Genomic DNA, 26251 nt, shown 5'->3' on the forward strand with positions numbered 1-26251 from the left:
GAATATGAAGTCAGCCTCATTCTGCCAACGGCCTTGCCAAAGAGGGCGGAGGAGCGGATAGAGGTTCAGGGCACTCTCTTGTCCTAGGGGCGGGAAATTGCCCCTAAAGGCGGAAGAATCAGCAATGATCAACGACATGAGGATGCAGAAGGCAATGGAAACCACTGCTTTAAAGGCATGTAACGTGTATCCACAGGACATGTGGCCTGTAGTTGAAGAAGTATTATGATGATCTCTCCATTGGCAAAGGATTCCGGAATAGTGCCCCCTTCGGATCTCCGGGAGGGGACGGCCAAGGGGTAGGTTACCATAAGAAAAAGATTGAATAATCAACGAAAGGATAATGCTCTACGAGTCGGGGCGTGGAATGTCAGAAGATTGAACGTGGTAGGGAAACTAGAAAATCTGAAAAGTTAAATGTAAAGGCTCAATCTATATATAGTACGGGTCAGTGAAGTGAAGTGGAAGGAAGAAAAGAATTTCTGGTCAGATGAGTATCGGGTAATAAACAGCAGCAGAAAATGGTATAACAGGTGTAGGATTCGTTATGAATAGGAAGGTAGGGCAGAAGGTCTGTTACTGTGAACAGTTCAGTGACATGGTTGTTCTAATCAGAATCGACAGCAGACCAACACCGACAACGGTAGTTCAGGTATACATGCCGACGTCGCAAGCTGAAGATGAAGCGATAGAGAAAGTGTATGAGGATATTGGAAGAGTAATGCAGTATATAAAGGGGGACGAAAATCTAATAGTCATAGGCGACTGGAATGCAGTTGTAGGGGAAGGAGTAGAAGAAAAGGTTATAGGAGAATATGGGCTTGGTAGAAGGAATGAAAGAGGAGAAAGATTAATTGTGTTCTGTAACAAGTTTCAGCTAGTTATAGCGAATACCCTGTTCAAGAATCACAAGAGGAGGAGGTATACTTGTAAAAGGCCGGGAGATACGGGAAGATTTCAATTATATTACATCATGGTCAGACAGAGATTCCGAAATCAGTTACTGGATTGTAAGGCGTACCCAGGAGCAGATATAGACTCAGATCACAATATAGTAGTGATGAAGAGTAGGCTGAAGTTCAAGACATTAGTCAGGAAGAATCAATACTCTAAGAAGTGGGATACGGAAGTTCTAAGGAATGACCAGATACGTTTGAAGTTCTCTAACGCTATAGATACAGCAATAAAGAATAGCGCAGTAGGCAACACAGTTGAAGAGGAATGGACGTCTCTAAAAAGGGCCATCACAGAAGTTGGGAAGGAAAACATAGGTACACAGAAGGTAGCTGCGAAGAAACCATGGGTAACAGAAGAAATACTTCGGTTGATTGATGAAAGGAGGAAGTACAAGCATGTTCCGGGAAAATCCGGAATACAGAAATACAAGTCGCTGAGGACGAAATAAATAGGAAGTGCAGGGAAGCTAAGACGAAATGGCTGCAGGAAAAATGTGAAGACATCGAAAAAGATATGATTATCGGAAGGACAGGCTCAGCATACAGGAAAGCCAAAACAACCTTTGGTGACATTAAAAGCAACGGTGGTAACATTAAGAGTGCAACGGGAATTCCACTGTTAGATGCAGAGGAGAGAGCAGATATATGGAAAGAATACATTGAAAGCCTGTATGAGGGTGAAGATTTGTCTGATGTGATAGAAGAAGAAACAGGAGTCGATTTAGAAGAGATAGGGTATCCAGTATTAGAATCGGAATTTAAAAGAGCTTTGGAGGACTTACGGTCAAATAAGGCAAAAGGGATAGATAACATTCCATCAGAATTTCTACAATCATTAGGGAAAGTAACCACAAAACTACTATTCACGTCGGTGTGTAGAATATATGAGTCTGGCGACATACCATCTGACTTTCGGAAAAGCATCATCCACACAATTCCGAAGACGGCAAGAGCTGACAAGTGCGAGAATTATCGCAGAATCAGGTTAACAGCTCATGCATCGAAGCTGCTTACAAGAATAATATACAGAAGAATGGAAAAGAAAATTGAGAATGCGCTAGGTGACGATCAGTTTGGCTTTAGGAAACGTAAAGGCACGAGAGAGGCAATTCTGACGTTATGGCTAATACTGGAAGCAAGGCTAAAGAAAAATCAAGACACGTTCATAGGATTTGTCGACCTGGAAAAAGCGTTCGACAATATAAAATGGTGCAAGCTGTTCAAGATTCTGAAAAAAGTAGGGGTAAGCTATAGGGAGAGACGGTTCATATACAATATGTACAACAACCTAGAGGGAATAATAAGAGTGGACGATCAAGAACGAAGTGCTCGTATTAAGAAGGGAGTAAGACAAGGCTGTAGCCTTTCGCCCCTACTCTTCAATCTGTACATCGAGGAAGCAATGATGGAAATAAAAGAAAGGTTCATGAGTGGAATTAAAATACAAGGTGAAAGGATATGAATGATATGATTCGCTGATGACATTGCTATCCTGAGTGAAAGCGAAGAAGAATTAAATGGTCAGCTGAACGGAATGAACAGTCTAATGAGTACACAGTATGGTTTGAGAGTAAATCGGAGAAAGACGAAGGTAATGAGAAGTAGTAGAAATAAGAACAGCGAGAAACTTAAAATAAGAAATGATGGTCACGAAGTCAATGAAGTTAAGGAATTCTGGTACCTAGGCAGTAAAATAACCTATGGCGGACGGAGCAAGGAGGACAGACTCGCTATGGCGAAAAAGGCGTTTCTGGCCAAGAGAAGTCTACTAATATCAGGTACCGGCCTTAATTTGAGGAAGAAATTTCTGAGGATGAACGTCTGGAGTACAGTATTGTATGGTAGTGAAACATGGACTGTGGGAAAACCGGAACAGAAGAGAATCGAAGCATTTGAGATGTGGTGCTATAGACGAATGTTGAAAATTAGGTGGACTGATAAGGTAAGGAATGAGGAGGTTCTACGCAGAATCGGAGAGGAAAGGAATATGTGGAAAACACTGATAAGGAGAAGGAGAGGATGATAGCACATCTGCTAAGACATGAGGGAATGACTTCTATATTACTAGAGGGAGCTGTAGAGGACAAAAACTGTAGAGGAAGACAGAGATTGCAATACGTCAAGCAAATAATTGAGGACGTAGGTTGCAAGTGCGACTCTGAGATGAAGAGGTTAGCACAGGAAAGGAATTCGTGGAGGGGCGCATCAAACCAGTCAGTAGACTGATGACAAAAAGAAAGGGCTTTTGTCCAAGCCCTGTGGCACTCCACAGTGAAGGCCAACTATCTCATCTGCAAAGTGGATAGCTTAACTTATGATGACTTTCGTGTGGAAGAAACTCTGGTCTATGCGTTTGAGGTCCAGAACAATTTGCTCATCCAGTACTTCACGCCTGATGAAGTCCAGAATTAAAGCACTACTGTAGTGGCCGTTGACTTTTTAAAACAAAGACTACCTCTGACTGCTCCTCAACTTAGGTCCCCAGCGGAAATCCAACGGATCCTCCATTGGAAGTATGAGTAGTCAGCTCCAGGTGTCGATGACATCTTATACAAACCCCTCCACCAGCTCCCTCACAAGCGACTGATCTTATTTAATAGCATTCTGAGCTGCCGTCTCACTATTGGCCGTTTTCCTCCACAGTAGCAGCAGGCAACAAACGATTGCCATACTCAAGCTGTTGAAGGATTCTACAGTCCCTACTAACAACAGGCCCATTGGTCTTCTGAATACCGAGGGAAAGGTTCTAGAATCTTTGATCTTCCACCGCATTTCCCAGCCTCTGGCGGTGGCTGGGACAATTCGTCTGGAACAGTTTGTATTCACTTCCCATCTGTCAGCCAAACTTCAAGTCCCTAGAACTACGGAACAGCCGGCCGCGGTGGTCTCGCGGTTCTAGGCGCGCATTGCGGAACCGTGCGACTGCTACGGTCGCAGGTTCGAATCCTGCCTCAGGCATGGATGTGTGTGATGTCCTTAGGTTAGTTAGGTTTAAGTTCTAGGGGACTAATGACCACAGCAGTTGAGTCCCATAGTGCTTAGAGCCATTTGAACCATTTGAATTACGGAACATTTCAGCAGGGGCCTTCATTCCTACATTTCAACGCCAGAGGTTTTCCTGGACCTGCAATATGCGTATGACAAGACTTTTGAGGACAATATTGCGTACAAATTGCTGACACAGACGACAATACCCGACATCTATGTGAGGATCGTGGATAATTTCCTCCACAGCAGGATTTCCTTGGTTATTCAGCACAGTCAACGCTCCAGGTTACGTCACATGTCAATAGGTACTTTCAAGACTCTGTGTTGTCTCCCATCCACTTTAACATTGATGTTAGCGATATGCCAATCCCCCCACGCTGCCGCTTGACACAATACGCCGATGATACAGATCTCTGTACCGCCAGCGGCAACACAGATTAGCTCACTGCTCGCCACCAGAGGCAGGTGGATATGTTCATGACCTGGTGTCATTCAAACAAGATTGCCCTCAATGCCCCAAAACTACAGCAGCCTACTTTCTCTAAACGGAGTCCCATTCTCCGCCAGAAACTCACTATTGCAGGTGTCCAGGTCCCATGGTCCCCTGATACCGAACGTCTAGGTGTCTGGGTAGATAAAGAACTACTCTTCCATCGACATGCAGAGTACTTCAACCAAAAAGGACACAAGCGGGTAACAGCGCTCTACCCAATGTGCACCAGCAGGAAACTGAGTCTCGACACCAAGGACCAGCTGTATCAGATGGTTGTCCACCCTTCCCTCCACTGTGTTGGCTACAATAAGTTCATCCGCAGACCCTATAGCGCCTGTAGAACAAGATGCTTCGGTGGAGCCTGCATGCCCCTCCTCTCACGAGGGTAGTTACCATATACGAGGAAACGGACATGGCCAGTCTAAGACAGTCCATGCGAGAGAAGGCAATGTGTCTCTATGCCATAGAGGAAGCCCTATGTGATGCAGTCGCTGGCTTACAACACATTGGCACCAAGACTCCCTAGCACTGGCACCAACACCTTGTTCCTCTTACCATCCTTGTGGGCTCAGATTACGACCACGTGTAACGATAGCCCTGCTACAGCTACTCTTTAAGCGTTAGTGTTGATTTACCGCTCGATGGGTGTCGACCACCAATGTTGATGCCTAATGTAATTAGTAGTTATGTTACGTCTTGCCTGCCACCTCCACCGTTAGAGGGTGGTATGGGACTTTACGTCTCACTGCCACACCTTCAACGTGCACTTCAATGATGGCACTGGAGTGATATCAGTGTAGAATGGGAACGATTTACCATCCATCAAGACAGGAAGACCGTAAACCACCGGTTACGTTGAATTGACACCTCCACAAGAAAAAAGTAATGGCCGAGGCTCAGTTACACAGCAGCATCAAGATTAGGCACTTGTATAGCAGCGAATTAGGAATTGTATATACTGAAGACGCTTGTTTATCTTGCATGGAGCCCTTTGGTTGCGACATGTCCATGTAATTCTCAAAGTTATGTAGTCTCGTTTACTGTCCGTATTGAAACTCATTAATTTGATTTGTTTGAATTGTCTGTCTAGCGATCCGAGAAAGCATGTTTCCTAGACCTCCTACATTTGACGACTAGGCACGATTTAACATTAACTTGTACTGGTTTCCTCCGTAGTCTAATTATTCTATTTAAGCAGTGTAATTTCGCGATCTCCTAACTGTGAAATGTAGTCTCAGGCAGTCTGTAGTTGAGCTGTAATCATTTGTTGGCTCTCAAGCACCAGCTACTGTTCATTTCTGCCTATTCAGTCAGGCTCCAGTTATCGCTTGTTACGAACCACTAGACGGGCAAGGTACATGTTACCTTGTTACACATGTTCTTTGTAGTTTAATTGTTAGGTTTTGTGCTTGTTTCTCTAGTTCAGAGGTGTAATCTTGCGTTTTTATAGCTGTAAAGTGTAGATTCCTACAGTCTGTAGTACAGCCGTCATTTCTTACGAACGGCCAGCTACACAGATCAGTAGAAGTCAGCCTCTATTGGCGGCACATCAGTACGGTAGAGAGTAGCATATTTGGTTTTCTTCTGTGCTCCAATAGTTGACGTCTTCCGTTAGTCGTGCTAGATGGGCAGGATGTGTGCATGCTGTGTCCAAAAGCTGGAGTAGCTGGCTGCAATTCGTGAACAGCTTAATCTGCATTCAGCTGCAGTCTGCCGTCTTTGGACATCTGCCTTGGGGTGTATCTAATGGAACACTTTCAGGGCGAGTGACTGGTGTTGACGTGTTCGGGTCATTTGATGTGAAAAGCCAATATGGAGACTAGCCTCGTCAATTCGCCCTCGTGGATGGACAGATGGCGCTGCCTATGATGGGTCTCAGCTGGCACACAGAGGAAGGGTTTTCTAGTTATGAGATGCTCCACAGTTAGCCATTTTATGTAGCCACATACAGAAACAGTGTTCAGAGCTGGAAGGAAAGGCATTGTAAGTAGTGGGCCAACAGACTTTCAGTGATAGCTTATGCTGATGCCAAATTGATTGAAGATGGCGTATCCAAGATGTGGCAATATCGTACTAATATCGAGGTGAAATATTCAAATGTCATTGGAAAAAGGGGCGGTTGGGCTATCGGCACTAGCCAACTCCTTGAGCTCCTCCCCCAACTGTTACGACATCACCAATACCTCCCGGTCCCTAAAAATTGTGGGAAAATGAAATTAATTGGCGGGAAGTAGGTAAGTTGGGCTACTTCCTCTAATCTGAATCATACACTCTTATGACGTCATCCACCCCCAGTCCATCCCATCCGCTCGTTGTGAACTGGTTGAGCTGCAGGAGAGGAAGGACATAAAGTATTTATTTATTTTGGTGGGAAATGTGTTAGTTGTGGTGTTAATCTCTTTGTGGTTGTACCCACACACTTCTGCCAACCGCTCCCAAATTCTACCTCAATCACTCCACTTTTTCGAATTACTTGTGTGTTTATTTATCTCAAAGTTTGATGACAGATTGCCCTAGACCAGAATACCTCTACCGGAGGGTGCTCATAACTTCTGTGTCGTATCATTGTCCCTGCAGGCTTGCACCATGGGAAGCAAGGAGAGGATGTTGTTTGGTGGCCAGTATCCTCTTTCTATAGCACAACTGCACGCATGTATTGACAGGGTTCTTTATTAACATAAACAAGAAGACACTTACGATAGTCCAGGTATTATGGTACAAGCTGTCCATAATAGCCCGCATTAGCCTCACTGCTGGTGAAGAACTAGTCAACTATGTACACTACTCTGGTCGCTACGTACTAGCTGACCCTGACCTAGAGGCTGAGCTAACTGAGACTGCGACCCCCACTGCGATACAACCCAATAACTTGACTAGCTGACACACTTGATGATCGACTGGGCCCTCCGGTCGGCGGTGGACATCTAAATACTGGCGGCCAAGAGTCTGTTCGGGTTGCATTTCTTGCCAGTCTGTCTTCGGCACCTATGTACCTTCTCATTACCTCTTTGCCGGCCGGTTTGCTGGCGACAGCTTACGCCAGCACCTTCCTGCTCCTACACCCCCTTCCCCCCTCCCCCCCTCCCCCACACATACACACTTCCTGCAGAAAATGTGATTCCGTTGTCGAGCAGGGAGTCTGCGAACGACAATCGGGAGGATGTCAGAACGCTGGATGTAGAAATGAGCCGGTAGCCGTGGCTGTGGAGGACGGCGTGCTCGCAACCGCACCCTGCCATATTACTTGATACGGCCTGCCAGGATGGCCGAGCGGTTCTACGCGCTACAGTCTGTAACAGGGCGACCGCTACGATCGCAGTTTACAATGCTTCCTCGGGCATGGATGTGTGTGATGTCCTTAGGTTGGTTAGGTTTAAGTAGTTCTAAGTTCTAGGAGACTGATGACCTCAGAAGTTAAGTCCCATAGTGCTCAAAGTAATTTTAACCATTCTGCTAGCGATGCAACAAGAGACATCCTCCGGAAAACTGCTGCCAGGGCTCAAACCCAGGTCTGAAGGAGTTTCCTTTGGCGATGACGGTGACGGCAACGGCTATGGTGGGTCCAGGTCCATGGGGGTCGGTGATCGGGGACTGCGGAAGCGAAAGTACATCGTCTGTCCGCACCTCCCGGGTGCCCTGGTGGCACCAGTGGGTGGCTGTGAACGCCGTGTGGTCCAGTGAGTCCGTGAATCTGGGGGAAAGAAAGCAGCAGGATTACGGGGAAAATGAGGTGCGTGAGGTTCATTCTGGTGGCGGCTCTGCAAACCATCGGGCCTTGCATCAAATACATAGAAGAGAAAATGCGGTCCAGGCTTGCGCCTCTTTCCCAGTGCCCACGCTCGCCATAAACTCTGAAGAGGAAAAGAGCGCGCGGCGCAAAGCTATATTTGCGGGCCATTGACGGTGACGGGTTGCTACGGTAGGTGTAGCAAGCGTAGCAGCTACCGATGGAGGCGGCCATGCAGAAGTTACGCCAGTGTTGGTTCATCTCGTGGGTGGGACCGATATGAGGAAAGAAAGAGTTGCAGTACCTGCTCCTGTGTGTGGGTGGAGCGAAGCTTGGCCATCTCTTATTTGAATATGAGTACGAAGCGTTCTAGTTCTCCGTTGAACTACAGCTGAAATGGAACACTTGTGAGATGACGAATGCCATTCCGTTCACAAAACTGTTGAAAGTCACGTGAAATGAACTGTGGTTCACTGTCCGATGCAAGTAGTTCTGGTAAACCTTCTATTCAAAATATGGAGGCCAACACTTGGGTACTGCTGCATGACTTGGTAGGGTTTATAGGCATGCAAATGAGAACAAGCTAAAAGAGCATACCACTAGGAGCCAACGAGTGTTCCATAATGGTCCTGCTAAGTCTATGTGCGCTCGTTGCAGTGGCGATTGAGTCTTAGGCCAAGCTGAGTATGTTTGTGGCGGAGAGGATTGGTTCTCCGCTCATGCGCGACATTTTGTTGACTTCAGTTCATTGTGGGCGTCCATGCACTGCCATGTGCAGTGCCGGCGAGCTGGCTTGCTAAGTGATGAGAGCAAACAATTCTCCAATTTTCTCTTTTTGCAACACTTTAGGATTAACCACACGGGATTGTCCACTGTCATTTTGAACTAGAATCACACACTGTTGAACTGAAAGATTATGCTGACGTTCAAAATATCAGCGTACATCTGAGTTCTGGATACTGTTCAATGAACGAGACCAAGATGTGTGAGTACAATACAACGAAATCTACAGATCAGTCTCTGCTTCCGTGGCCTGCGCAATTTTTCTGTAGTGGAAGGGAAAATATTCCAGCAATTTAGAGTACTGCGCATAGATTTAGCAACAAGATGCAGAAGATGCATCAAAATCAGCGTCTGGGCCAGTCGGAAGACGAGATAGGGCGTCTTCATTGGCAAGCCTTGCCGCAGGTCCTTACACAGTTTCATACAGATAGTGCAAAATCAACAAGCTAAGCGTTTCAGTTTTTGAGCAGTCTGTGTAGGTACCGGATTTGATGGAATAAGGACTGCAAAGGCTTGTGATCTGTCACTAAATACAACTTGCGTTCATACAAATTGTGATGTAATTTGATCACACCATACGCAATAGCGTGAGCTTCTTTTCAATTTCAGAATAAGTGCACTGAGTTTGCATGGGTAACTTTGAGGCAAAAGCAATAGGTCTGTTTAGTGCACCAATTCTGTGGGAAACCACAGAACCGATTCCGTAGGAAGAGGCGTAAACTTGCAAAACTACCAGAGTGGCAGGGTGAATATGCACTAAACATCTGTCACTAAGCAAAGCATTTTTGAGTTTCGGAAATGCGTCTTGACAGATTTTAGTCCACACAAAAGATACATTTTGGCAACGCAAGCGATGCAATGGAGCAGCGATCTGTGCCGCTTGGGGTAAAAAGTGAATTTAGTATGTCATTTTGCCTAGTACTAGCTGCAGTTCAGACATATTGCGAGGAAGAGGCAGGTCACGGATTGCAGGCAAATGAGGCTGAAGGGGTGCACACTGTAACTGTTTATCACGTGACCTAACACTGTAGTTCAGTTTGAAAGAAGTCACACTTTTCGGAACGACATTTGAGTCCTGCTTCTGAAAACAGTTAAAAAAGAGTATGCAAACTGACAGTGGGTTCATCTCATGTATGACCTGATACAACAATATCGTCAAGGCTGTTTGATCAAAATGGCCCTCTGGCCGTCAGCTGTTCCATTTAACGTTGAAAAATGCCTGTTACGCAAATACTTGAACTTTCGTAGATGTACACTCCTGGAAATGGAAAAAAGAACACATTGACACCGGTGTGTCAGACCCACCATACTTGCTCCGGACACTGCGAGTGGGCTGTACAAGCAATGATCACACGCACGGCACAGCGGACACACCAGGAACCGCGGTGTTGGCCGTCGAATGGCGCTAGCTGCGCAGCATTTGAGCACCACCGCCGTCAGTGTCAGCCAATTTGCCGTGGCATACGGAGCTCCATCGCAGTCTTTAACACTGGTAGCATGCCGCGACAGCGTGGACGTGAATCGTATGTGCAGTTGACGGACTTTGAGCGAGGGCGTATAGTGGGCATGCGGGAGGCCGGGTGGACGTACCGCCGAATTGCTCAACACGTGGGGCGTGAGGTCTCCACAGTACATCGATGTTGTCGCCAGTGGTCGGCGGAAGGTGCACGTGCCCGTCGACCTGGGACCGGACCGCAGCGACGCACGGATGCACGCCAAGACCGTAGGATCCTACGCAGTGCCGTAGGAGACCGCACTGCAACTTCCCAGCAAATTAGGGACACTGTTGCTCCTGGGGTATCGGCGAGGACCATTCGCAACCGTCTCCATGAAGCTGGGCTACGGTCCCGCACACCGTTAGGCCGTCTTCCGCTCACGCCCCAACATCGTGCAGCCCGCCTCCAGTGGTGTCGCGACAGGCGTGAATGGAGGGACGAATGGAGACGTGTCGTCTTCAGCGATGAGAGTCGCTTCTACCTTGGTGCCAATGATGGTCGTATGCGTGTTTGGCGCCGTGCAGGTGAGCGCCACAGTCAGGACTGCATACGACCGAGGCACACAGGGCCAACACCCGGCATCATGGTGTGAGGAGCGATCTCCTACACTGGCCGTACACCTCTGGTGATCGTCGAGGGGACACTGAATAGTGCACGGTACATCCAAACCGTCATCGAACCCATCGTTCTACCATTCCTAGACCGGCAAGGGAACGTGCTGTTCCAACAGGACAATGCACGTCCGCATGTATCGCGTGCCACCCAACGTGCTCTAGAAGGTGTAAGTCAACTACCCTGGCCAGCAAGATCTCCGGATCTGTCCCCCATTGAGCATGTTTGGGGCTAGATGAAGCGTCGTCTCACGCGGTCTGCACGTCCAGCACGAATGCTGGTCCAACTGAGGCGCCAGGTGGAAATGGCATGGCAAGCCGTTCCACAGGACTACATCCAGCATCTCTACGATCGTCTCCATGGGAGAATAGCAGCCTGCATTGCTGCGAAAGGTGGATATACACTGTACTAGTGCCGACATTGTGCATGCTCTGTTGCCTGTGTCTATGTGCCTGTGGTTCTGTCAGTGTGATCATGTGATGTATCTGACCCCAGGAATGTGACAATAAAGTTTCCCCTTCCTGGGACAATGAATTCACTGTGTTCTTATTTCAATTTCCTGGAGTGTATATTTACAACAAACACTTTCTGTGAATCCTCATGCAAAGGAACTTGTAATGCCTCCATACTCGATTCAATAGAGAAACATCAAAGAACTCGCGTCGCAGGCAAGGGGCCACATACTAAATAATCAGTCTTCTTCAGTATAGCCAAATACAAGACAGTGCTACATAGAGATTCCTAACGAAGTGGGTGTCATTGACGGTGCAATCAAAGGGGGTTCCACCAGTTGGTCGGGGCACTTATGACCTCTTCACCTAGGGGCCGGTGCAATAACGTTGTCGCCCTGGAAGGGAGGTCGGTCAGCGTGCGATTGGATGGCTCCTTCTCACAGCCTTGTCTTCCCTATCGCTCCCGACTAGCGTGCTGGGGCTGACTTTTACGCCATATCATTCCTGCCCCCACAAAGCGACGGACCGTACCCACGGCAAAGGGTAGGGGAAGGCAGGAACGTAGCCGCTCCGTGGTGGCAGGCGACGTCAGACTTCCGGTCGTAAACCACCATCTGTCTCTCTTCTAATAGAAATGTCCCCCAGAAAACGCCTGGATGGGTAAGTGTCCACCTCCTGAGACCCATGCCCAGATGCAGAGGGCGTCGGCTGCTGTGGCTTCGGTTGGTCCAGCTCCATCGGTAGCACGAGAGGAGGCGGAGGAGGCGAAGGCTCCGACTCCATGGAGTTGTCCCACAGCGTTGTGATGACAGCCTCTGGCGGCTGCTGAGGCCGTGCTCTCCTCTGGATCCGATGATCTTGGCGAAGAGATACAAAGGGATCACCGTTCACATGACAGTGGCGAATTTGATTGTGACTTCGGAGCTGCAATCTGTCTGGGCCTGTAACGAAATACAGGCATGCACCAAATCGATGAAGGATCTTACCTCGCACCCATCGTCTGCTGTTGTTAAAACCTTGAAAGACAGAATACTATAAGGGGCGAAGCGGTACTTGCGGCCTTCCTTCTGCACCGGCTGCTGAGGAGGGTGGAACAGGTGGAGCAGTGCCCGACGGCGGCTGCCGTGAAACAGTTCTGCCAGCGATGGTCTACCTCATGGATGTGATCGGTAGGAGATAAGTTGCAATGCTTGATCCTTGGTGTGTGCGGTGCAAATTTTAGCTATCTGCTCCATGAAGATTCTGACCAAACGTTCCAATTCGCCGTTGGACTGTCGATGGAACGGTGCACTAGTTACATGTAGTATGGCTTTTCGTTCACAGAATGTTTCGCATTCATTTGACTTGAACTGATGGCCGATGTCTGAAGCTATGACTTCAGGCAAACCTTCGAGGCAAAAAATAGAGGATAGCTCCTGATCCATGCTACGTCTCATTGTCCGGTTCATTGGAACAGCAAAAGGAAACTTACTATAAGACTGTACCACAGTCAACCAACGAATGTTCCAAAAAGGTCCCGCAATTTGCATGTGCACACGTTGCCATGGTGATTGCGACTTAGTCCTAGCAGGGAATTTTTGTGACTGATCGGAATGATTTTCCGCACATGCGGCACCCTATGACGCCATGTGTTCTATTTCCTTGTCCATACCCTGAAAAGTACAATGTCGACGCGCTAGCTCTTTCATACGCATAATCCCCTAGTGTCCTTGGTGAAGTAACTGCAACACCTCTTTTTGCTAAGCTTTATGGATCAACACACGTGAATATCCTCTGTTATTCTGAACAAGAATCACACATTGCTGTATAGAGTTAATATGCCGACATGCAATGTATCGGCGCACTAAAGAGTTCTTTATGCTGTGCAATGTGGAGGCCAAGTGGTACGAAAGTATTTCAGCAAAATGTCCAAATCTGAATCAGCTTCCATGGCCTGTGCAGTTTTTCTGTACTTCAGCGGAATGGATTGAAGCAATTCAGAATCCTGATCACCGATGTACAACAAAATGAAGCAGAAGCATCAAGGTCTGTATCAGGGCCAATGAAGACATGAAAATGCGCCCGCATTGCCATGTTGAGCTGTCAGACGATACACAATCTTGCACTGGTAGTGAGACAACAGCAAAGCCCAACTTCGCAGTTCAAAAAATGGTTCAAATGGCTCTGAGCACTATGGGACTCAACTGCTGTGGTCATTAGTCCCCTAGAACTTAGAACTACTTAAACCTAACTAACCTAAGAACATCACACACATCCATGCCCGAGGCAGGATTCGAACCTGCGACCGTAGCTGTCGCACGGCTCCGGACTGCGCGCCTAGAACCGTGACACCACCGCGGCCGGCAACTTCGCAGTTACTGGGCAGTTGGTACAAGAACCGGTTTCTTGGGATGAAACAAGGACTGCAATAGCTTGTGATCCGTTACTAAGTAGAATTTTCTGCCATACAAATATTGATGGAATTTGGTGACATCATACCCAATAGCCAGCGCCATTTTCTATTTATGAATAGTTATACGGAGCTCTGGACAACACTTTTGATGCGAACATAAGAGGTCTGACTCTATCAAAAAATCTGTTTAAAATCACTGCACCGATTCCGTAAGGGGAAGCGTCAACTTGCATCCCAACTGGTTTTTCAGGATCAAAGTTAACCACACTTCCATCAGCGAGCATTGCATCTTTAAGGTTAAAAGCTTCTTCGCACTCACCTGTTCAGACAATGGGGACATTCTTGCGACGCAAGCGATGCAATGGAGCTGCGATTTGAGCAGCATTCGGTTGAACCGAATACAATAATTCATTTTCCCTAATACAGACTGCAAGTCTGTGACATTGCGAGGAACTGGAAGGTCACGTAAGGCTATCACATGTGACGGAAGAGAGTGTAAACCTTGGCTTTTTATAACCTGACAAAGATACTGCAACTCAGGTTTTAAAAAAATCACACTTGTGCACTCTATACTTTGTCCTGCATCAGATAACACACAAAACAAAGGTCACAGTGTATACGACAGTATCGTCCAAACAGTTTGAAGAGTTTGGTACCTGAGCAGTCAGCTGTTGCCAATACTACAGGAAAATTGCGGGTGTGGAAGCACTGCCAAAAGGAAAACGCAAATATTTAAACAAGACCAAATGAGTGTTCACAACAAACATGTTTTGATATTATTCATCTATTGGTATTTCAATATATGCATTGCGCAAATCAATTTTTTAAATATAGCGACCAGCGCCTAATCTGTCCATGAGATCCTCTGGGCGTGGCGATGGATAAGAATCAGTCACAGTTTGCGGGTTGACTGTAGACTTAAAGCCAACAAAGAGGCGACTGCGACCTGAAGGCTTGGGGAGCAAAACCAGTACACTTGCCCACTGACTAGCCTGTATGGGCGCAATACCTCCGCTGTCTTGCTATTCTTGAAGTTCAGCAGCCTCATCGTCCAGTAATGCAATGGAAACTGATGTGGCCCGGCAAAATACCGGCCGAGCATTGTGTTTCATTGTAATATGTGCCAGAAAATTGTTAGTGTTGCTTAAACCTTCAAGATAAGAGTCGTGGGAATTCTTTTGGCTAGCTAGCTACACTGTCTTTTGCATGCAATATACACACAGACAACATGTTGTCGTGAATGTTAAAACGAAACGAATCAAACTAACCAAGATCAAATATGTTCTCACAATTGCGTGGTTGTAGCACCGTAAAAGTAAAAAATGGTTCAAATGCCTCTGAGCACTATGGGACTTAACAGCTACGGTCATCAGTCCCCAAGAACTTAGAACTACTTAAACCTAAATAACCTAAGGACATCACAAAGCACCCACTCATCACGAGGCAGAGAAAATCCCTGACCCCACCGGGAACCTAACCCGGGAACCCGGGCGTGGGAAGCGAGAACGCTACCGGTCTACCAAGAGCCCGTAAAATGCCATATTTCATCTATGCGAGCGATACGTGACAGGCAAAGTACATTTTCCGTGAAGGGGAATGTCTTGTTCATATAAGCCGTTAAGTGTGTACCAGTTCTGGACAGGTGTGGGGAGCCTATCAGTTCATATATGTTAAGAATCAGCAATGTAACAGAGGCACCCATGTCCCTCTGAAATTTCTCACTTTTTCCACTAAAATGCAAATGAACAAAAAGTTTCTTGGACTGGCGTTGTACTGAAGAAACCGTTTTGTTGCTAATTTTGCTAATGCCCGTAGCAGGCTTTGAATACACTTTATTGATTACATGGGCCTTGTGACTAGATATTTGTGAGTGGGTAGAATTGTTATGTTTGTTCCGTTGAAAAAATTAGGATTTATGTGACCTTTATTGTCACAAGCGTAACACTGTGCTTGTCTGGACTGTTAATCGTGGCATGTGTGGCATGAACAGCACCGAGGGCATGACTTATTTATATTCCTCTATGTATCCGTCTGATCATAGAACTGTTTATGCAGCTTGGCGCGCGCATGCTGTTGCTGCCTACTAGGCTGGTTGTCAGCAAGGGATGACTCACACCGAAATATTGGTGGCTGCCCAAATTCTTCTACCGCTACGGTACATGTATCATACTGATCTAGAATATGTACTGTGTGATGAAATGATGGATCCCACTGTTTCAAAAACTCTTCCCTATAGTTGACATCAGTTACACTGTACATGATCGCATCAGCCGACATAAATTCTGAATATAAAGCACAACAAGCACATCTTAATTTGCATTTCATACCATGCAAATCTGATGCCCACTCGCGATAAGTTTGTTCCGATCTTTTCTTGCAACGAAAGAATTGGCACCTAGCTGCCACCACATTCACTTATTGGTCATTATTGTTAGTTAGAGAATCTGCAACCTAATCATAGGAAAGTTCACTGGGAGTGTCGTTAGGAAAGTTTCTGAATGACCCGAAACACTACACTTTGTACCGTTGAGAAAAAGTAGCGTCGTTTTACAGTACCAAATACTTTGTGAGCAATGATGGGGGTTTCATACTGTTTCAACCTCTCAAGCCATTCCTCTTCGTTTCATTAAACTGGCGAAAAGACGGTATGGCACTGGAAGCTAAAGTTGTTGCCTATTGAGCAGAATTTGTTGCTTGGTTTGCGAGTAACTGCTCTTCCGTATTCAGAAGAGTTGAAATGTGATGTGTCTGAAACTTCAAAACTTGTGTTAGCTGCGTTGCTTCTATCACTTTCAGCTGAGCAAACCTAAAAACACTGAATACAAAAAAAAAACATAATAACAAACACTGTTAAAGCATGTAAACACACCCGTGCAAAGAAAAGACAAAGTAGAAATAGGGCGCAAGCAAAACACAAAATCCCACGACAAAACAAATCTGTAGCAGCTGATGGCGCTGGATGCGAAACGTGAACAGGTTGTCACGTTGGTAGTTGTTCACCTCGTCGCCAATGCTGTTAGTACGTCCTCGTCGTCATTGTTGTTGTGCCTAGGAAGCAGGTATACTCGGTTTGCTAGAAAAACCATCAAACAGCTCGTATTGATGAGTTTTAGTGCAATAGGACAGTAGAAATACTTAACTCTGATATTGTGTCGCAAGCAAAGTGCGACATACAAAACAATCAGTCTTCTTCATCATAGGCAAATACAAGTCTGTGCTACATAGAGATTCCTAACAAAGTGGCTGTCATTGACGCTGCTATCGAAGTGGGGTCCCACCAGCCGGGCGCGGTGCTTATGTTCTCTTCACCTATTGGCCACTACTGTAGCGTTGTCGTCCTGTAAATGAGGTCTGTCAGCGTACGACTGGCTGATTTCTTCTTACGTCCCGGTAGTTCCCGACTGAAGTGCTGGCGCTGACTACTCTGTAACACAAATCTGTCTTAGAAAGGCAACTGTCTGTGGTTTGACTGTAGACTTGAATTCAACACAAATGCGAATGCGACAAGAAGGTTTAGGCAAAAAACAGAGAGGACTATTCCATTGACTAGCTTGAATGGCAGCAGTTACCCATTATCTTGCAATTCTATCAATTCCCCGGCTACTTATTCTGTTAAAGCAATTGGAACGACGCAGGCCTGAAAAACCTTATGCTGTGCACTGTCTTTCAATGTAACATGCGCTACAAAATTATTTACTTTTTCTATTTATACTGAAACTTCTTTAGGAAATTCGTTAACCAAACTAGAGATACTGTCTTTTGGATCACAATCCTATATGGAAAGTACGTTCTAGAGGATGCTAAGTCTAAGCAAATCAAAGGAATCTAATCTGAAAGTGATGTGACTGTCTCTTGATTTGAACACAGTAAAATTTACTAATCAAGTGGGAGATCTGTAAATTGCAGGGAAAGTAAACTGTCCGAGCACTGGAATTTTCTGTCCTAGGTAAGCAGTGAGGTGCTTGCAAGTTTTAGAAAAGTTACTGAAGCCACTGTATCTAACTGAAAATTCCCAAGACGGCCAGCATTTCGTAAAGAAACAAATAGTTTGTTAGATCGAGCACTAGAGTGAGAATGAGCCAAAACCTTAATCTTTGAAAGAATCTGTTGTAGGTTAGAAAACAGAATGTTCACTGCATGTGCACGAGCCTGTTTTTTATGAGAGTGGGCAAAATTGGCGTTTTTGTGCCGTTGAGAACGAACTGCTTGGACATGGCATTTTTACCACACATGTAACACGATGCGTTACGTGATGGGCTATCGTGTCTTTTATGGCAAGCAAAACATCTAGGGCAAGAGTTCACTAAGCCCACAGGCCTGTTTACCTGTCTACGTGGCTGTCCACGCGGCTGTGTACTCGCTCGTTGTCATAGCTGCTTAGGGCGGTCGCGAGCCACGGACGACTCGACCCGACAAATCGAGGCGTAATCACACTTATCTGCCGTTATGACTCCCGAATCATATTGCCCATCAATGTGAACACTCGAGGAAGTGATGGATGAGAGTTCTTCAAGGTCTGTTCCTGTATTCTACCATCTGGGACATTTAATGTTATTGCATCCCTTATCGCCGCGCGGGATTAGCCATGCGGTCTCAGGCGCTGCAGTCATGGACTGTGCGGCTGGTCCCGGCGCAGGTTCGAGTCCTCCCTCGGGTATGGGTGTGTGTGTTCCTTCGTAGGATAATTTAGGTTCAGTAGTGTTTAAGCTTAGTGACTGATGACCTTAGCAGTTAAGTCCTATACGATCTCACGCACATTTGAACATTTTTTTGCATCTCTTATCACTAAATCACTGTAAAAGTTGCCACAACTACACCTAAATTTACACTTACTAAGTCATTCCCGTTAATTCTGTGTATTACTGGCGGTACGTCTGCTCCGGATTTTTCTGAAAACGAAACAACTGATATCTGGCTGCAGCTAGTGAAACTTGCTAATCATGGTTAATGCAGCGATTACTTCGTCATAACTGATTTGGTCGGGAGAAGCTGTTGGGAATAGTTTTTGTATTACTCTGGACGCTGGGGACCCCGCTATCGAAGAAAATATTTTAGCTTTGCAGAACCTTCAACTAATGAACTTCACAATGTGCTTGGAACTGCATCATGTATTCGAGCCGTTCCTCTTCTGTGTCGTTCATTTGCCACAACGGTAGCATACAGGTCAGCGGCACTTATCGGGCGAGTCGGTTAGACTGTTGGGCTGCCGATGCAGTTTGTGCAGCCAGTAGTTGCACCGTCGCAAGTAATGGTTCAAATGGCTCTGAGCATTATGGGACTTCTGAGGTCATCAGTCCCCTAGAACTTAGAACTACTTAAACCTAACTAACCTAAGACATCACACACAGCCATGCCCGAGGCAGGATCCGAACTTGCGACCGTAGCGGTCGCGCGGTTCCAGACTGTAGCGCCTAGAACGGTTCTGACACCCCGGCCGGCCCGTCGTTAGTAGTTCAGATATTTGTTGGTCCTGAAACAGAAAATGTTGTGTTACATCCTTTACATTGGCCGCCTGCGGCTGTGGGGCAGGGGGCAGGTGGTGGAGGGAGCAGGGTAGCCATGGTTTACAAAAATACAAGTACTTTATAGCAATAAAGCCTCTGGAAAGAGAATTTAGATCAGTATCTGCGGCTCTCCTCCTGGAATAAATGCAAAAACACAACAAAAATTAGCAAATAGAAATGAGCACCCCTGCAAGCTAAAACACAATACAAGCAAGCTATATCACTATTGAGTAATATTCGTCGCCAGTTTTGTGTCGTCTCGTTGTCACTGTGGGTTTGTACCATGAGAAGCAAGGAGAGGATGTTATTTTGTGGCCAGTATCCTCTTTGTGTAACACAACTTTACTCATGTCTTAACACAGTCCTTTATTAACATAAACAGAAAGCTACTTAACTTAGATAGTCCAGGTATTGTGGTACAAGCTCTCCGTGAAAGTCCCCGTTAGCCTCACTGCTGGTGAAGCGTAAGTCCGCTACGTGAACTACTCTGATCGCTAGGTACTCACTGACCCTGAGCTAGAGGCTGAGCTAACTGCGACAGTGACTCCAACTGGGCAGCAACTGATGAGTTGAATCATTGACTCACTGGGAGACTGAGTGAGCTCTCCGGTCCACGGCAGCGATCTAAATACTGACGGCCGAGAGGTCATTGACGGCGAGTCCCTTGGGAGTTTGTCTTTCATCTCTGTCGACCTCCTTGCAAATTCTTTGCCTCCTGGGGTGTTGGCGAAAGCTTACACCAGCACAAAAACCTTCCCACTGCCATCCTCCACTATTCACTACTCCCAGGCCCCACTTTTCGAGATTCAGCTGCTTGTTTGGTGGCACTGACAGAGAGGAAAAAAAGTTTCAGTGTCCTTCAGCTACTGTGGTATTCATCACTTCTGTGAAACGCTGATTGTGCTTAGCCTATCGTAGCTGGCAGAGTTAGGGACGTTGTGGAACTTATTTTTTATTTTCCTCACTTTTAAAGTCCCAGTTCATCAATGGGAAATTCACCCTGGTGTCTAAGCATGGACCTGAAAATTCAGAACAATTACATATCTAAAAGTTCACATTATATTTCTAAACCCACAATAGGTCACTAAGAAAACAGACACACACAACAGATTAGATGTGAAAAAGTTTCTCCTGGAATTCGAAACACTGCCCTACAGTCGAGAAAAATGGCTGGAATTTTCGGATATTTTCGGCTATCCCACAACTGCTTATCAGGATTCGGTCTAAACCCATAATGGTGGATGTGGAGTGGGTGGGGAGCAAAATGCCACCTGTCTGTACAAAATGAGGCTGGCATGTCAGGACTTCTCTCTGAACACTCGAAAGAAGACGATATCACGTGACTATCTGACGTTACAGATCTTCTCATATATGCCTTGTTCTGCCCTAGTCTTGTTAGAACCAGTCTGTAAAGACTTCTTTTCCCTTCGCAAATGATGTCTTACGACGCTCTGACTTCATGTAATTCCTGTGAATGGAGCATCCTGATTGGTTCCTAAAGGATTTACTCGCCAAAATGATGCTTCTAGCGTGGGATAACTTTTTACAGACAGACAAATTATGAGAATTTCAGCGGAAAATTACTTAGAACAGACTGAAAAACATACAGCAGTCATACTGCTCTGACAGTTAAGCCCAGAAAAAGTTGTATATAGGTCATGAAATGTGGATCCTTAGTCATTTACACAGCCCTGCTACTAATGAGAAAAGCTTGAACAATTGAACGTGGAACCGATCTGCAACAGAGTTACATTATTAGAAACACTTGTGCCATCATACTAATCGCTGTAGTTAACACAAGTCGTATCCTGTACCATACGAAATAATCACTTCTGCACCCTACGTACAACTATCAACCAGCAGACTCTCATACGTATACCTTGAAGATAAACAGATCCCAAAAACAGAAGCACATGCACGGCATATAGTCACAAAGCTAGATATACCCCACGAGGTTGGTCCGTCATCCACTGTGACCAACGGTCACGAGGCAATTGCCCCCGCATCTTCTGGCCTCATGCTCATCGGAACGCCCTCAGCGGACAGCGGCCGCTCTCCAAACGGGTGTACAAAGGCTGGGCTGGTTCCTGTTTCACAAAGGCGCCCAGTAATGGTACTGATTTCGTCTGGCCTGCTTGCTGCAGTGCTTTCTGCTACGAGCTACGACTCTTTCGCCTCTGAGATAACAGGAATACTTACTTTTCATCTCTGTTTTATGAGGAAAGCTTTGCAAACCGCCACTTAATTTACCGATCTCTAAACCAATGTTACCTGCTATATCCGATTTTACACACCAAGAAACTACGACATTTGTGATACATGGATGCTGAAATCATTGAGTAGCATATGAAAATTTCCAGAATTTCATTTCACCGGGACTGCCAGAATATCATACCATTTGCCCGACAGTTCTCGATATCATCCACATATCAGTACGTTACCGACGGCTTGCGCAGTATAATTCCGAAGATAAAGAGTGTAAATTATATCTCCAAAGAACCGGTCATTATGTGGGACTTGCTAGTGATTTGCAGCATTGTTCCCACAGTTGATCACTGTTCTTGGGTTTGGAACCGAGTGCAGGATCTCAACCAAAGGCTTAGACCCTGAGACTGTCTTGCCTGCAGATTTTAGGACCTGCAATTATGTGCGGAGAATTGGAGGAGTCCCCTTGATAGGTCATTGGTGCATTACACAAAGGGACCAGCTACTCGTGTAGCAGAGTACTTGTGGAGTTCATATGTTTCTTTCTTTTCTGATGAACACTCTCCAGTCGACACGCAGATAACGAAGTCAGAGCGTATTCAGAGCAAAGACACTTCGAATGTCAAATTTTGTTTCTGTGAACTGGTCAAGTATTCGTAACGAAGTTCGAGAATTTTTTGCACACCATGAAACTGGTCGTGCTCAAATAGTTCTCGGGTCCGAGAGCTGGCTAAAATCCGAACTGGAAGGCTCTGAAATAGATTAATTTTTATGCTCAACATAGAGAAGGGTCTTGTGAGGAATGCCACGGCGAAGTGTTCATTATTTGTATACATAAATGATATAGCGAAATAGTGATCAGCAATTTACAGCTGCATGCTGATGATGCTGTGATGTACAGGAAATTGGCATCCTTGGGTGGTTGTGTTTGAAACCGATCGTCTTTGATAAGACATGATACTCGTCTACGTTCCCTGACGGTTAGGATATTTTTACGACCACTGTTCTTACACAGTGTTATATGGCTGAGGCGTGTACACCATTCCTCACAAAGACGTTGGACAGATCCTGTTGACACATCATTCACATTTTAGACCTGACTACGTTCAAACGCGAGTACTTCTTTCTACCATGATACTACGTCTCCATGACGAACTATCTTACTGGGATAACTGTATACAACCGACTGGCATACATACAATCTTTACTGCCCTGTATTACGCAGTCGGTGCAGGATTGTGTGTCAACAAAGTCTAGATCTGCATCATCTACAGCGTTGCATAGCAATGAGTAACGTTTCCTGTAGTGAGCTTGCATGAAATTTAAGTACAATCAAATTACAGACCTTTCAGGAAGTTGTATTGAGAACTATAAAATAAAAGAAATTTGTCATCATTGTGCGTGGAAATAGAGTTGCATCGGTTTGATGCCTGTAGATCACATTTACGCACTTATTCTGAAAGAGATAACACTCGCGACTCACATTTAAAATATCACTCATCGTAATGAGTCTGTACGACATAAAATCCGAAATAAGGAACTGAATGCCTCTCGACAGGCAAAGAAATCTCAAGACTGCCTGCAAGCTGTATTGCTGTTGAAGGAGGGATTTTAAATTTGTAGTTCATCCACAGATCAGTGGAAATCCCCAATTAATGATTAACAGCTTTATTCACTGACCATAATAAGACTATGTGAGACCTAGTGGGCCTTGTAGCTTTGCGAGGTTTTCGAAGAGTTAATGACAAACTGGCCATCAGTCTGTGATGCTGATAGAGAAAAACCTATTTGGCATGTGTCTTTATTAAGTATGGCAAAAGTTCCTGAGAAACAATGTGACTGGCGAAACACAAAACACGAAATAGCCAGTCAAAAGTAAGATGAAGCCAACTGGTAATTTTTACAGAACGCTGATGGAGATAGGAGACAGTGATCTATTCTTAAAAAAGATAGTTGGCTTTCACACTCATAATGAGGCACTTTCACTGTTATTGAAATATCAAAAATTGGTTCAAATGGCTCTGAGCACTATGGGACTCAACTGCTGTGGTCATCAGTCCCCTAGAACTTAGAACTACTTAAACCTAACTAACCTAAGGACATCACACACATCCATGCCCGAGGCAGGATTCGAACCTGCGACCGTAGCAGTCCCACGGTTCCGGACTGCGCGCCTAGAACCGCGAGACCACCGCGGCCGGCATTGAAATATCAAGCAGTGCTTTAATCAATAGTGTAACTGACGATGATCAACCAACCATATATACACAACACTCACGGCCTACAGACACTGCCATCTGTCATGTATAATGCAAATCATGAAATACCATTAGTCAACACAACAGCTAGTGCGTAAAAGACTCCCATAAAATTCTACCTGCCAATATTTCTCCCATCTCAAATCCATTAATGACTGTCACCCAAGTAAGAGTATCTGAGGTACTCTGGACTTGGTACTGTTTTTATATTTTAGTGTGTCCTGGAATGTTGCTAGTTATCCACCAGCATAGCCGCGCGCCTTCGAATACTGCTTCATAAGCCAAGGAAGATGCGCCGTTCCCGGAACTTTTCCGCACAGCGGATTAATGACGAGCGTCGGTGTGCCGGCCAGCCTTAATGTTGCTTTTAGGCGTTTTTTAAACGCCCAACTAGATGAATACCGGGTTGTTGCTGTGGGGTACTGCCCAGTCGTCTCTTATAGGGTGCCTAAGGGATGCTGCTTTCTCGGATAGCTATAAAACAATTCAAGCAAAGCCAATTAATAGTTTTTACTACAATAAAGAAGATAAATAATACTCAACGTTGGATTTACAACGAGTAGGCGCAAGCTATGGGCGACATGCAAACAGTCAGTTTCCTTCACTATATACGACGTTCCTGAAAGCCGTGTATAGGATCACTAATAGCTGCTTCAGTAATGTCCGTCTTCCAACAGTACCTGAGGCTGGCAGGAGTGGCGCTTATATTGTCTTCCGGTAGATGCCGCTCCTGTCGTGGATCGGTCCTAGTCGGCGAACCACTGGCCGACGCCGTCTCACAGCATCTCTGCTCTTGCGTTCTTCATCCTCGTGCCGCTGCTTTCTGTTACGCCGGTTTTCCTCATCTCGGATCAGTTACATGATTCGCAAACTTTCTTATACTTTCACATGTAATAACACGGCATTGGATACGCAAAATCCTGCTCAGGGAGGAAGAGTTCTCGACACAAAAGGCTTCCAGCCCTCTCTCTGCTACTGCCAAATCCAAAAGAACACCCCTACCCCGTAAAGACATGGGTTACGGCCAGGGAAAAGTATCGTTGAGGAGGAGTTAAGTGTTTAACGTCCCATCGACAACGAGGTCATTAGAGACGGAGCACAAGCTCGAATTAGGGAAGAATGAGGAAGAAAATGGGCTGCGTCCTTTCAAAGGAACCATCTTGTCATTTACATTAAACGATTTAAGGAATACACGGTAAACCTAAATCAGGACGGCCAGACGCTTGCTTGATCCGTCATCCTCCCGTATGCGAATCCACTGTGCTAACCTCTACACAATTTCGCTCGGTGGAAAAAGTATGGAGATTCGTTAGATGTTTAGATAATACACCTCATAGCATGTTATTACATGATTTTGTAATTGATAACAACCACCTGTTAAGTTGTACTCAAAAGTCGGTAATTTGTGAGAAAATAAAATTATGTATGTTGTATTCCTCATTTTGAAACTTTTGCTGCAGCCGTGTTTTCAGACAAAATAACTTAATATCAGGTCCTTCTGTTATGGAAACCACTGTTTTATGTTTAGACCCTCAGATGTTTCATGGCTCTTGGCCTGTCTTTAGTGGGTATCCTTTATTCAATTCAGTAAAATGTAAACAAGTTTTAAGTATTAAATTTTCTAACGAAATTGTACCTAAAACTAATTTTTGTCTGTTTTGGTCATTGCCTTAATTTTTCTACATTGTAGGATTATATAAGTCCGGTTTTTACATCACTGTATATTGGTAAGCTCTTATCTGCAATTAAATGATGTTACTGTGAGTTTGGTCCGCAAGTTAATAATGAATCTTATCCGTAAACGTAACTGACTGGTGCTAAAATATTTCTCGACTATATTTTGCTATCAATTAAAATTAGGTTTTAAATATCAGTTCTCATCTGCTTCCACATGCGGTGTTGAAATTCACAAACACAGCACCCATTTTTAAGGACTTCCCTCGCAAGTATCACTTCTTTTCATTCTACAAATCACAGTGTTAATATTTCTGCCGACCGCGGTGGTCTCGCGGTTCTAGGCGCGCAGTCCTGAACCGTGCGACTGCTACAGTCGCAGGTTCGAATCCTGCCTCGGGTATGGATATGTGTGATGTCCTTAGGTTAGTTAGGTTTACGTAGTTCTAAGTTCTAGGGGACTGATGACCACAGCAGTTGAGTCCCATAGTGCTCAGAGCTATTTGAACCATTTTGTTAATATTTCTGTCTGTGTCCGGACCCAATTAATTTATTTATTTACACCCAACTGATGTTCACTTTTTCTCATATCAGTTTGCTACCATCTCTGGTATACTTCAATTACACTCGTGCAGCTGGCGCACCTAGTCCATTAATTACAGGAATTTCAAATGCTACGTTCCAGTGCGTTACATAAATACTCTGCATGAT

Source organism: Schistocerca gregaria, chromosome X (assembly GCF_023897955.1).
Source record: "Schistocerca gregaria isolate iqSchGreg1 chromosome X, iqSchGreg1.2, whole genome shotgun sequence".
Lineage (NCBI taxonomy): Eukaryota > Metazoa > Arthropoda > Insecta > Orthoptera > Acrididae > Schistocerca > Schistocerca gregaria.